The sequence below is a fragment of the Crinia signifera genome, chromosome 4 (assembly GCF_055691185.1).
Source record: "Crinia signifera chromosome 4, ASM5569118v1, whole genome shotgun sequence".
Lineage (NCBI taxonomy): Eukaryota > Metazoa > Chordata > Amphibia > Anura > Myobatrachidae > Crinia > Crinia signifera.
In genome coordinates, this window is record NC_139220.1 from 45,231,654 (window position 1) to 45,243,801 (window position 12,148).

Consider the following 12,148-nt stretch of genomic DNA (forward strand, 5'->3'; position numbering starts at 1 on the left):
GGTGTTTCTATTATGTCTTCACAAGAGATCTTGCCAGTTTGATTACAAACTGCCAGGCTTCTTGCGTTTGTTCCTATATTTTCATGTTTGGTTTTCTTCCCTTTAAGGGACTTTAACAATGAATGCATTTTTGCATTCATTTTCAGGCATGCGCTCTTAAGGCATGAACCTGATTTCTCTTTAGCTCCTAAAGTAGCAGTTTTGGGCATTTTCCTGAATGCCACTGCAACTTTATGTAAATTCAGCATTGCACACGTTTTGCAATGCTATATTTATATTTTGTACACAAGATATCCTCCCAATGAGAGTGTCCGGATTCTCAAAGTTAACTCTAATATCTGGTACTAATTATCATTTATTTGGAAATGCTCATTTCCATTCTATTTTATTCTAGGCCTTACAATTATCATGTGCCTATTTAGTAACATACCCCACTGTGATCTTGCAATGTGTCAGCAGGCTAACCAGCCCTTGTGCTGAGCCTAGTAAATATAGTATCAGTTAAAAATATTGCTGAATGATGCCATATATCAATATCTAAGCGTGCACTCCCAGATAATGGTAACAATGGAATATCAGTTCTGTTTCACCAATACACTATTCTAGGTCTACAAACAATGCAAGATAAAATTACACAATAGTATTACGATTTCCTAGATACATCCTCACTGTGATTCTGTAGGTTAGGTAGCCAGCTTCACGCATCTGCTACTCCTTATAAATATCATAATCATACAATCAGATACCAAAATGTACAAGTCCCGTCCGTGGTCGCCATTATTGAGTTTTAGGAATCATATATCTCTCTTATCCCAATAATGGTTATTGAGATTGAAATATTATGTAAAATATATTTATTATATCTGGTATTGATATAATAACATATATATTTGACGTCTGCAATTATATTCTAATAGATTTTACAATACAATATGCAGAGTACTTGTCATAATTTGATTCCCCAAATATGAGAGTTCAAGACTTGTAATTTTAGCTCAGAAAGTCTGATATTTATTTACAGGCAAAACAAACCATTACAGAATACATTAACACAGTAATTGATGTATATGCTATTATATATATATTCCTCCTTGCTTATATTACATAAAATGACATTAAAACAATTGACAGACTTAGACTGCTACGATACTGACATAAATTATATACTTACAAGTTACATGGTCATAGTGACCAGTGAATATCGATAGCTACCTGTAACCAACACTCCAGCCCATTCCTTCTCAGCCGTCCCTCTGATCTGAACTGACTACTAACTATCCATACCTCCCTTATATTACAGATTCACCCATTGAGTTTGCCTGTTCTCGGGGCATTATTGATATTCCCAGATGTCAAGTTTTATGGTTTTCCTGTTTGTTCAGATGTTCTAGGATGTGGGCATGGTGGGACCTTGTGTTTGATGGCATTTTGACATTGTTTGTTCTCTTTGAAGCTCGCCTGGTTTATTCCACCTCTAGGGTGTGACTATAAACAGTTGTATCTTGTCCTGTAATATAACTAGACAATAGCAAGACATATACAGTCTGTGCTAAATAGTATATCCTTAAATACCCGTTTGTCTTATTGTTCTGTTATTTGCATCCTGGGGTGTGAAGTACATTACTTTGTTTATACTTGGTTAATAAGTATTATGTAACTGAGGGAATCAACACATCTATATCTGCTAATTAGCATGCCTTAGACATTTTGTCTCCTAAATGAATTCAGTTGCATTTGATATGTTACAAAGTGATCATTCATATTATTTAGTAAAACAAAAAGCTATACTACGATGTCTAAACATTAAACTCTGATATCCTAGTAATTAAACTATTCCTATTTTTATATACACATACATAATATATACTATGGTTAAAATCACATTACATTAATGATGGTATAAAACAATATCTATATGCCTATATGGTAACAGTGTGTGTATATCGGAACGGTCCGCGTAAGTTTCTATTCGCATCCAGTTTGTTAATATAAGAGGGATAAATAAAGTTAATACCAAACAAACAATTTTTTCGACCAATCAGCAAGCACCAAAAGTGATATATGTACCTGCAATTAATAACTGCGCCATTGCCAATATGACTTCTACAAGAGCCAGGCCCTTTTCTACATCAGAGCTTTTGGCCCTGGTGGAAGTGATGGATCGTCACCTGGGGCCCAGGGGCCCATATGTATCTAATGCGGACAAGCGGCGGGCGTATAATGCTGCCCGCCACCTGATATTTTCCACAACCGGCGTCCGCAGAAGCCTGGGCCAGGTTGAGCGGCGCTGGTCCGACCTGCGCCGGCGGCAGCCGGTTCTACTCAGCAGCCTTCGCCGCCATATTGCCCGATGTAAGTTTTGATTACTAGTATGTCAGCGTTTTTTAGCAATGTTTTGTGTACTTTTTATAAATATGTTCCTGAGTATGGGGGTGTATATGGGTGTATAGGGGGTGTATATGGGTGTATAGGGGGTGTATATGGGGTGTATATGGGGGGTATATGGGGGGTATATGGGGGGTATATGGGTGTATAGGGGGTGTATATGGGTGTATAGGGGGTGTATATGGGGTGTATATGGGGGGTATATGGGGGGTATATGGGTGTATATGGGGGGTATATGGGTGTATATGGGGGGTATATGGGGGGTATATGGGGTGTATATGGGGGGTATATGGGTGTATATGGGGGGTATATGGGGGGTATATGGGGTGTATATGGGTGTATATGGGGGGTATATGGGGTGTATATGGGGGGTATATGGGGGGTATATGGGTGTATATGGGGGGTATATGGGGGGTATATGGGGTGTATATGGGGGGTATATGGGTGTATATGGGGGGTATATGGGGTGTATATGGGGGGTATATGGGTGTATATGGGGGGTATATGGGGGTATATGGGGTGTATATGGGGTGTATATGGGGGGTATATGGGTGTATATGGGGGGTATATGGGGGGTATATGGGGGGTATATGGGTGTATATGGGGGGTATATGGGGTGTATATGGGGTGTATATGGGGGGTATATGGGTGTATATGGGGGGTATATGGGGGGTATATGGGTGTATATGGGGGGTATATGGGTGTATAGGGGGTGTATAGGGGGGGGTTTAAGTAGTTGATCAGTTTTTGGGTGTAGGATATCAAATAGTTTGCATGATAAATGTCTGAAATTTCACAGCAATGATAATTGTGAAGGTTATGAGCATGACTAATGTGAATTTTGCTTTCCCCCTTTTTTATGAAACCCAATCTTCGATTTCTATGCCATCAACATGAACATTTCAGCACGGGCAAGGGCACGCATTCAAGCTCGGGAGCAGGCAGCCCGGGACCAGGCAGCCGAGGAGGAGGAAGAGGAGGAGGAAGAAGAGGAAGAGGAAGAGGAGGAGGAGGAAGAGGAGGAGGAGGAAGAGGAGGAGGAGGAAGAAGAGGAGGAGGAAGAAGAGGAGGAGGAACAAGAGGAGACCCAGGGTGCAGTTTGGACCCACACCATTTCCCCATCCCCTTCCCCCTCCACAACCCCCACCCCCTCCACAACCCCCCCCCCTCCACAACCCCCCCCCCTCCACAACCCCCACCCCCCCCCCTCCCCACCCCATTTCCAACCCCCCTACACCTCTCCACCACCCACCCCCAAACCTCTCCACTCCCCAGTCACACCCACTACCTCGGTCCAAACACCAGGACCATCCTCCTTGCTCCTGCCCCCCCCAACCACTCCACAGCCAACCAGCGGCGCTCAGGATGGCTCAAGTAGCCGTAAGTAAATAATGTGTCTAATGTTGACCTACACATTTCTACACATAAACAATCACAACAACCACATATGTGTATCCAACATCAACATTAGTTGCAACATATCACTGCAGGCCGACCATGAGGTGTGTCCTGTCCTTCTCCAGGAACAAGGCTCCCCTTGGTGGTTTTTTGGAGTGTGGCCATGCCTCACCCCTTGAATAATTGACATAACAGTACATCCAATGAGATATCCGACATTAGTGGTGTGGTAGTTATGTGGCTCCAGGTGTTGGGTAACTCCAGTTCCCAGCATGATGTGCAACACAGGGCCAGATTATAATGGAGGCGCAAGGGGTCAGTGCCCCTGGGACCCCCTCTAGCTAGGGGCCCCCTGTGGTTGTCATTTTTTTTTGTAAAAATAAAATGTTTAAGTTATGTTTTTTTTTTTAGCTAAATGTTTTGTGCATGGGTGGGGTAGTGCTGCAGCTTCACCTATCTGCCAATGTGACAATGATTTATGGTGCTGAGCATCGGGAGGCAAGGCACACTGATTGCACAAGTGTGCAGTGCATTTCTGGGAGTTGACTAAGTCCCATGACACTTTGCACCAGAGGACAGAGGCTGAGAAGTTTGTGCTGAGCTCTGATTGGTGGAGCTCATTACATGCTTCTAAGGTCCATGGAGAACAGCAGCAGCAGCTTAGTCATAGGAGGGTTTTTAATCAGAGGCAGCACTAGGACTGTGAGGTCTCCTCCAGAGTAAGGGCAAGAGGGACAAACACAGGCTTTTCATGTGGTGTGTGTATATATATATATATGGTGTCTATTATTATTCCGAGTGCCGCCAACCCCCTGTCTATATATATATATATATATATATATATATATATATATATATATATATATATATATATATATCCCCTGCAGGTAACCATTGACCAAGTTTATTCTGCCTTTACTCTATGTTTTGACAGTATAATATTCGCCCATGCAGTATGCGGCCAGTAATGACAAGTGCAAGGGGGCCCCCCGCTCTAAAGTACCCCGGGCCCCCCAAAGGCTTAATCTGCCACTGGTGCAACTTAAATGTAGAGATTGTTTTGGTAATAGTGTGTGAGGCCATGCGGATGCATGCTTTACAAACATAGCTGTAGGCCTATAATTTGTACAGCAATGTCCTAAATTTAAAATAGTAAGGAGTGCTTAAGCCACAACAATGTCATAACCCTTAAATAGCACAGGCTAATTGTGAGGTTAGAGGAGAGTCCCCCCAAAACCAAAGTACCAATTGGGATACAGCATACATTCATTGATGAAGGAGTAATTGAATTAATGTTATTTACTATGTACAGTATGTGTGTGTTAACATATTATTTTTTAGTACTGTGTTTACAGCAGACCCATCTTCAATGTAGTTTAGAAATGTATGTGGCCTTCACACATAACTCTGAACTTTTTATTATGTACAAATACAACAAACATTTGTGTATGTTATATATTAATTTTTTTTTTTTATCCCTTCACTACAGACACTGAACAGCAACAGGAGGAGGTCGCCAGAATAATGAGGGAAATGTTCCTGACCCTCCTCTATTTATTGATTCTTTTTGGGCAACTGGAGGCCCTCATTTAATTTATTTTTATCCCCCCCCCCTTATTATGTTTGTTACAAATAAAAGATTCAATTCTGTTATAAATTGCCTGTGTTTTTACTAATAAATATGTTAGAGGGCTTGTAAGGGTAGGTACATACAGATGTGTACTGTACGTTATACTTGTAATTTGAGGTGAGGGGTAATGATTGATGTGTGAATGTGTGTGTTTTTGAGTAAAATAACACATAGTGAAAATGCATGAATGTTTAATGTTGTTCGATTAAAACATCACACATAACATCAGGGTAGGTATACATGTTACACATTTTGGACAAAGTAATTACGTACATAATTTAGTACATATACAGAAACACCAACATAACTTTATTTAAAAGTAACAGCAATATGGGGACACATAGATAGTGATTAAAATGCCACATTAGAACATAACAAATATACATGTAATGAGGGTTCAAATGTAGTTTTATTAGGTCTTTATTAAGGTAGACAATTGAGTTAATATAAAACAATAAGTGAATAACAAATAGATTAATTAATCAATTGTCAGATTAGTAGTTGAGAGGCAAGATTTGCAGGTCCATATATGTGAAGGGTATGCCAGCGTGCACGGACGTACGCTCACTCTCACGAGCGGTGACATAAGCTGAGTTTTCCATTGAAAACAATAGGAACCCGTCCGTGCAAACTGGCGTACGCTCAGATCTCCGCAAGAAGGCGGTGGTGAGACGGAGGAAAGACGGCCGTAGACGGCGCCGTACGCTCACTTGTACGCCTGTTGTCGGAGTGCAAGGGCTGGGCCGTCCGCGTACGTTGCCGTACGCTCATTTGTACGGCACTCCCCTTCTACGGTATTTCTGGCCGTACGTAAGCGGCTGATTTGTGGGTGGACTTAACCCTAACGGCCGCGTACGGCTAGCGTGCGGTAATGGCGAACGTACGCACGTTTGGCCGCTCCGATCAGAATAACCTCCACTGTGTAATGGGCAATACAGTGTGTGACAATGTGTAATTTGCATTATGGTGTGTATATTTCTGGTGCAGTGTGTCCAACTGAATCAACCTGGCGCAATCTGCCTAAGGAGCTCTAGTTGGTGCAATCCGTATAAGTGGCACTACTATGTGGTGTAATGTGAATAATGGACACCACTGTGTCGTGTAAAATGAATGGTACTATTATGTGGCCATGCCCCTTTCCCCATGGAGCCACGTCCTAAATCTTTGGTGCACGCACTGTGCAGCTCCTCGAGGTGTCTAGTTACGAAACTGTTGCTACTGGGCTCATTATGTGTATAAGAGGCAGTACTACTACGGGCATTATACACCTTTTTTTTCAGTTTACACGTTGGCAAGCACTCTCTCTTTGTAAAGTATGGGTGGGCACAAATCTATAGTTTGCAGGGTTGCGCCAAACACCCTAACACTGGCCCTGAACAGAAGGATATGTGCGCTAGAGGAAAATCCAGGGCCACTTGCTAGTGTTTGCCCCCAGACTAAAAGTAGTCAGCCAGCCCCTGATAATTAGTACTGGAAGTACGGAGTGCAATTGATTATAGAGCTGCAGCAATAGAGCTGCATCAGGTTTCCTGCAATGTCAACCATCAGCCCCCGGCAGGCATCGGCTCGCCCACGTAACCATGGGAACACCCAATGGTTTAATGGCGACGCCCATAAAATGCTAAGCATTCCCATGGGCAACCCCAGTCCACTCCTCCGTCCGCCCCTGGTCCATCCCGATCCTTGCAAATGGCTCGGCAACTATGCAAGTCACCAAAGCCATTCGCAAAGGGGAGATGCACGTGCACATGTGTACAATATACCATGCGCATAGCTCCAAACATTAAACCAGAATGAGGGCCACATTGCGATAAAATGAGCAAAATCGCTCAGAAGTGCTAAACTGAGCAGTATCGCACATTTTACCACACCGTGTGTATGAACCTTTAGGCTGCTTTAGAAAAGTTTACAAAAGAGGAAAAGTGGATGTTTTATGCTGGCTTCAAAAGGCTTTAGTAATTGTTTTGCTCATTTCGAGAACAATACAGCTCTGTTTTCACTGTCTGCCTTAAGGAAACCTGAGGCCTTTTCAAAACTGAGGAATGTTATACTTGTGAGGAACTTTGCAATCTCCAGTTCCCTTTGTTTTCTTCTGGATGACATCCCAAAGTATCCTAATTGCCTTAATAATTGCATTAACAGTATAAATATGAATTTTGGTATATAAACTGTCATGTAATGGGAGAGGATTTTGGTCCGATATTGCGAAATATCCAATTTTTCTGCAAAAGTCCCAATGTAATAGTTAATTGAAAGTCGTAAGTTTTAGGGAACCAAATAAGAGGGGCCGGTAAAATGTCCAAATGTTTTGCCCATGTTAACATACAACTCGTCCAATGTAATGAGCAAGAAAGTCAGACACAAAATAGCTCTATAGATTTATATGTAAATAGTGCTGTTCTTTTTGGGGTGGGTTATTTTCGCCAATGTTCATAATTAATTACACAATTTTAGCACATTTGCAACAAATAATTCAATAATCTCTAACCTCAAAATAAAAAATATATACTTTGATCATTCAAAATAGCTAATGCACTGTACATGTCATTGTGGAACATTTTTACTCTTAAAATGAGTCCTATATACAAGAGATGAAATAGGAGGCATAAGCATATTCTGCTGATTAAAATTATATGTTTACTGCATGTTTTGTGTGTAATTGGGGCTGTATCTGCATACCAACATTGTTACAGTGGCCCTTATTCTGATCGGTGCGGCCGGATCCGAATATGCGGCCAGGACCGTGCGTGCGAAACCCCGCCTTCCATACGGATCGCCAACTCCGTCCGTACGCGGTAAGAAGCTGGCAGAACGGACCGCACGTGTATTTTTCATGGAATACGCCTCCTCCATCTCAGGGAACCTCCCCCATCATTCGATGGTAGCAGACCATCGAATGCTGGACCGAGTGGTCCACCAGCTCCCGCAACCTCAGACCACACGGACATTTTTCCGTGCAAAAGCAGGGATCTGGGCGGGCAGCTGACATCCGGCGATGTCATATGTCCGCCCCCTACACGTGCGTCACGGCCGCCTTACCATACGTACGCCCAGCGTGTGCATGGGAACGCCCATGAAACGCGGGGCGTATGCATATGGTAATGAGCCCAAATAGCCCATCACGCCCCTCTCCACCCCCTGTTCGGAGTGTTCACATTTCATGCGGGATTTGGCCGTACGCCCCGCTCGCACATGCGCAGAGACGCCTCTGCACATGCGCAGACACAAAACATCGGCGGCACGAACGCACGCGGATATTACCGCACCAACCAGAATAAGGGCCAGTGTTTGGCAGGAAAACACAGTAGCATAACATTTTCCTATGCAGATACAGTTGCAATTAAAAACAGAATACAGAATATCATGTCTTACAACTCCCATAGAGGAAGATCACTCTATATGTCTACATTTAGCATGTAAGTATGTATTTGGATTCATTAATGGGACCATTGGGTACTGCCTATGTACTGCCTAGTATTGTCTTTAGCATCAAGAGTGGGGGGGGGAAGTGTACTTTTACCCGGGCCCGGGTCTGCTGTGGGAGCCCAGGTCCCGCTCCCCCTCCCCTGTTGCAGGGAGCGGCAGTGGGGAGAGAGATGACAGGCTGCCACCACAGCACAGCCACTCTTCCCAGCTCAGCACTGTCACCTCTCTCCCTCTGTGTGTGGCTGTGATGTTGATCCTGCCTGGCCGACCTCTCGGCGCCCCGGATGAATGTTAATGTTTGTATTCTTATATGTAACTGGTGGTATTCGTTGATAAGGAATCTAAATACATTTGCTGACTACAGATTTCCTACCACGTGCATTTAGAACTCCCCCTTAGTGACAACTTGTCAATATTACTCACCACGGTTGCTGTGTGCTGGGCTAGGGAGAGCGGCAGCTGTCAGCCTCTCTCTGCTGTGTGCTGGTCTAGGGAGAGCGGGAGCTGTCAGCCTCTCTCTGCTGTGTGCTGGGCTAGGGAGAGCGGCAGATGTCAGCCTCTCTCTGCTGTGCGCTAGGCTAGGGAGAGCGGGAGCAGTCAGCCTCTCTCTGCTGTGTGCTAGGCTAGGGAGAGCGGGAGCAGTCAGCCTCTCTCTGCTGTGTACTGGGCTAGGGAGAGTGGCAGCAGTCAGCCTCTCTCTGCTGTGTGCTGGGCTAAGGCGAGCAGCAGCTGTCAGCCTCTCTCTGCTGTGTGCTGGTCTAGGGAGAGCGGGAGCTTTCAGCCTCTCTCTGCTGTGTGCTAGGCTAGGGAGAGCGGCAGCAGTCAGCCTCTATCTGCTGTGTGCAGGGCTAGGGAGAGCAGCAGCAGTCAGCCTCTCTCTGCTGTGTGCTGGGCTGGGGTGAGCGGCAGCAGTCAGCCTCTCTCTGCTGTGTGCTGGGCTGGCGTGAGCGGCAGCAGTCAGCCTTTCTCTGTTGTGTGCTGGGCTGGGAAGAGCGGCAGCAGTCAGCCTCTCTCTGCTGTGTGCAGGGCTAGGGAGAGCAGCAGCAGTCAGCCTCTCTCTGCTGTGTGCTGGGCTGGGGTGAGCGGCAGCAGTCAGCCTCTCTCTGCTGTGTGCAGGGCTAGGGAGAGCAGAGGCAGTCAGCCTCTCTCTGTTGTGTGCTGGGCTGGGGTGAGCATTCCACGGACTTTTTTTATGATTTTAAAATGCTAGAACTAAATATTCTTCTAATTAAATATAGCGATAATAACACATTTTGGAGCAGATCATTTAGAATGAGAAATTGTGAATATATTAATGATTTTTAAGCCACTTTAGCCTGTTTTTTTTTTTTATTCAGATTTTTTTTTATTACAGTATATACTTTTCTTTTGACAGAACAACACTGCAAAAAACACCTTACAAACATCAAACAAACAATACATAAATACATTTCCTTATTGTGCATGAAGCAGCAATATGTTATATTGCTGTGTAGGGGCAGTTTATTTAAACTGCTTTCGTGAATGTTCGTGAATTTTCATTATTACTATTTTTATTTTTATGTGATATTTCTTTTCCTTCCTTCCCTTTTCTTTCCCTTCCCCTCCCCTTTGTGCGGTATAATCGTGTCGTAAGTGTATTGTGTTAGCCTTCCCAAAAAAATAATAATAATAATAAATAAATAATAATATTTTTTTAATGGACATTGTTTTCCCTTCTCTTCCTACCCCCCCCCCCCCCCCCCTCCTCTGCCCCCTCTCTCCCCCCTTCCCTTCTCCTCCCTCCATACACATACACACACACACAGACGCACACACACCTGGGAAAACCATTATGTATGTTAGGTTGCTGTAATAGTTGCTTCTCCAGCTAGGAGATTAACAATTTAGTGGAGGGACATTACAACATTATATCAAGCTGTTTATATGCACCTAAATATTACCAGAGTTCCCAATAGATTGGGACAATAATTTTCACAGTTAATACATGCCAAATTTTATAACACAATCAATAGGGTTATTCTGATCATTAAATACCTTTAAATATTTTCCCTTCAATTTTCCCCTCGCCTTATTCCCTCCCTCTTCTACTCCCAGTTCTTCCTTTCTATTATTCTCAGAGAAAGCCAAGCCAGCTCTACACGCATTTATAGGGGAAAAAAAAAAAAACTTTAAATAAAACAGAAAAAGAGAAAGAAAACAAATTTGTCCATGTACATTATGCCGTCTATCTATCTATATTATGTATTTTCTGACAAATATATCTACACTTTAATTTAATTCCAAAAATTATATATCCTATTTTATTATTTTATAATATAGGTCAATTATATATATATCGCTTTTTTTGTTTGTTTGTTTTTTTCCCCTTCTTTTCCCCTTCTCTTCCCTTCCTCTTTCTACCAATATCGCAGCAACTTTTCTTATATTCTATTCTATTCATCTCTACCTATTCCCGAGGTGCACCATCTGACCCATTTTTCGGAAAATTTAAGTGGGGTCCCTTGTATTTTAAACATATGTCGCTCATGGCGTACCACTTCATTAACCAGTGCTCTCCACTTATGTATATTTGGGGAATCTGATGAAAACCAAACCCTCGCTATAATTACCTTAGCCAATGTACTAAGGCATAAAACATATCTATGTATTTGTTTCGAATACTTTTCTTCCAAATCTATACAGAATAAACATACCAGAGGGTCTATCATAGGTAACATCGGGACAGTATATTTCACATCCTTCCAAACAGCCCTCCATATCATATGCCAAAAGTCAGCATTATCCTTTTGACATCTTGGGCATTCAGAGTTACCTCTGAGACCTGCCCTTTGGAGAGATGCCGGAGTCCAATATACTCTATGAAAAATATAAAAAAATATTGGTACTTATGAGTTATCTGGGCGCCCGATTTTTTGATTGTATGCCTTAAGTTAAGGCATACAATCAGATGCGATGCGATACGATATCGCATCGCATCGCATCGCATCGCATGCGACCATCGGATGCGATGACCCGATTTTTCCATAGGAATCAATGTTAAAATGGACAGAGTCCATTTTAACATGGAATTCAATGGGAAAAAGGGGTCCTCTTCATACCCCTACTATCCAAGTGGGCATGGAGTTGGATATAAACCTGTGGCGAGCGTAGCGAGCCACCGAGCCCGAAGCGTGGCGAGCGAAGTGAGCCCCGCGAGGGGACGATATTCTGTGTCCCCTCGCGGGGCTCGCTACGCTCGCCACGCTTCGGGCTCGGTGGCTCGCTACGCTCGCCACAGGTTTATATCCAACTCCATGCCCACTTGGATAGTAGGGGTATGAAAAGGAC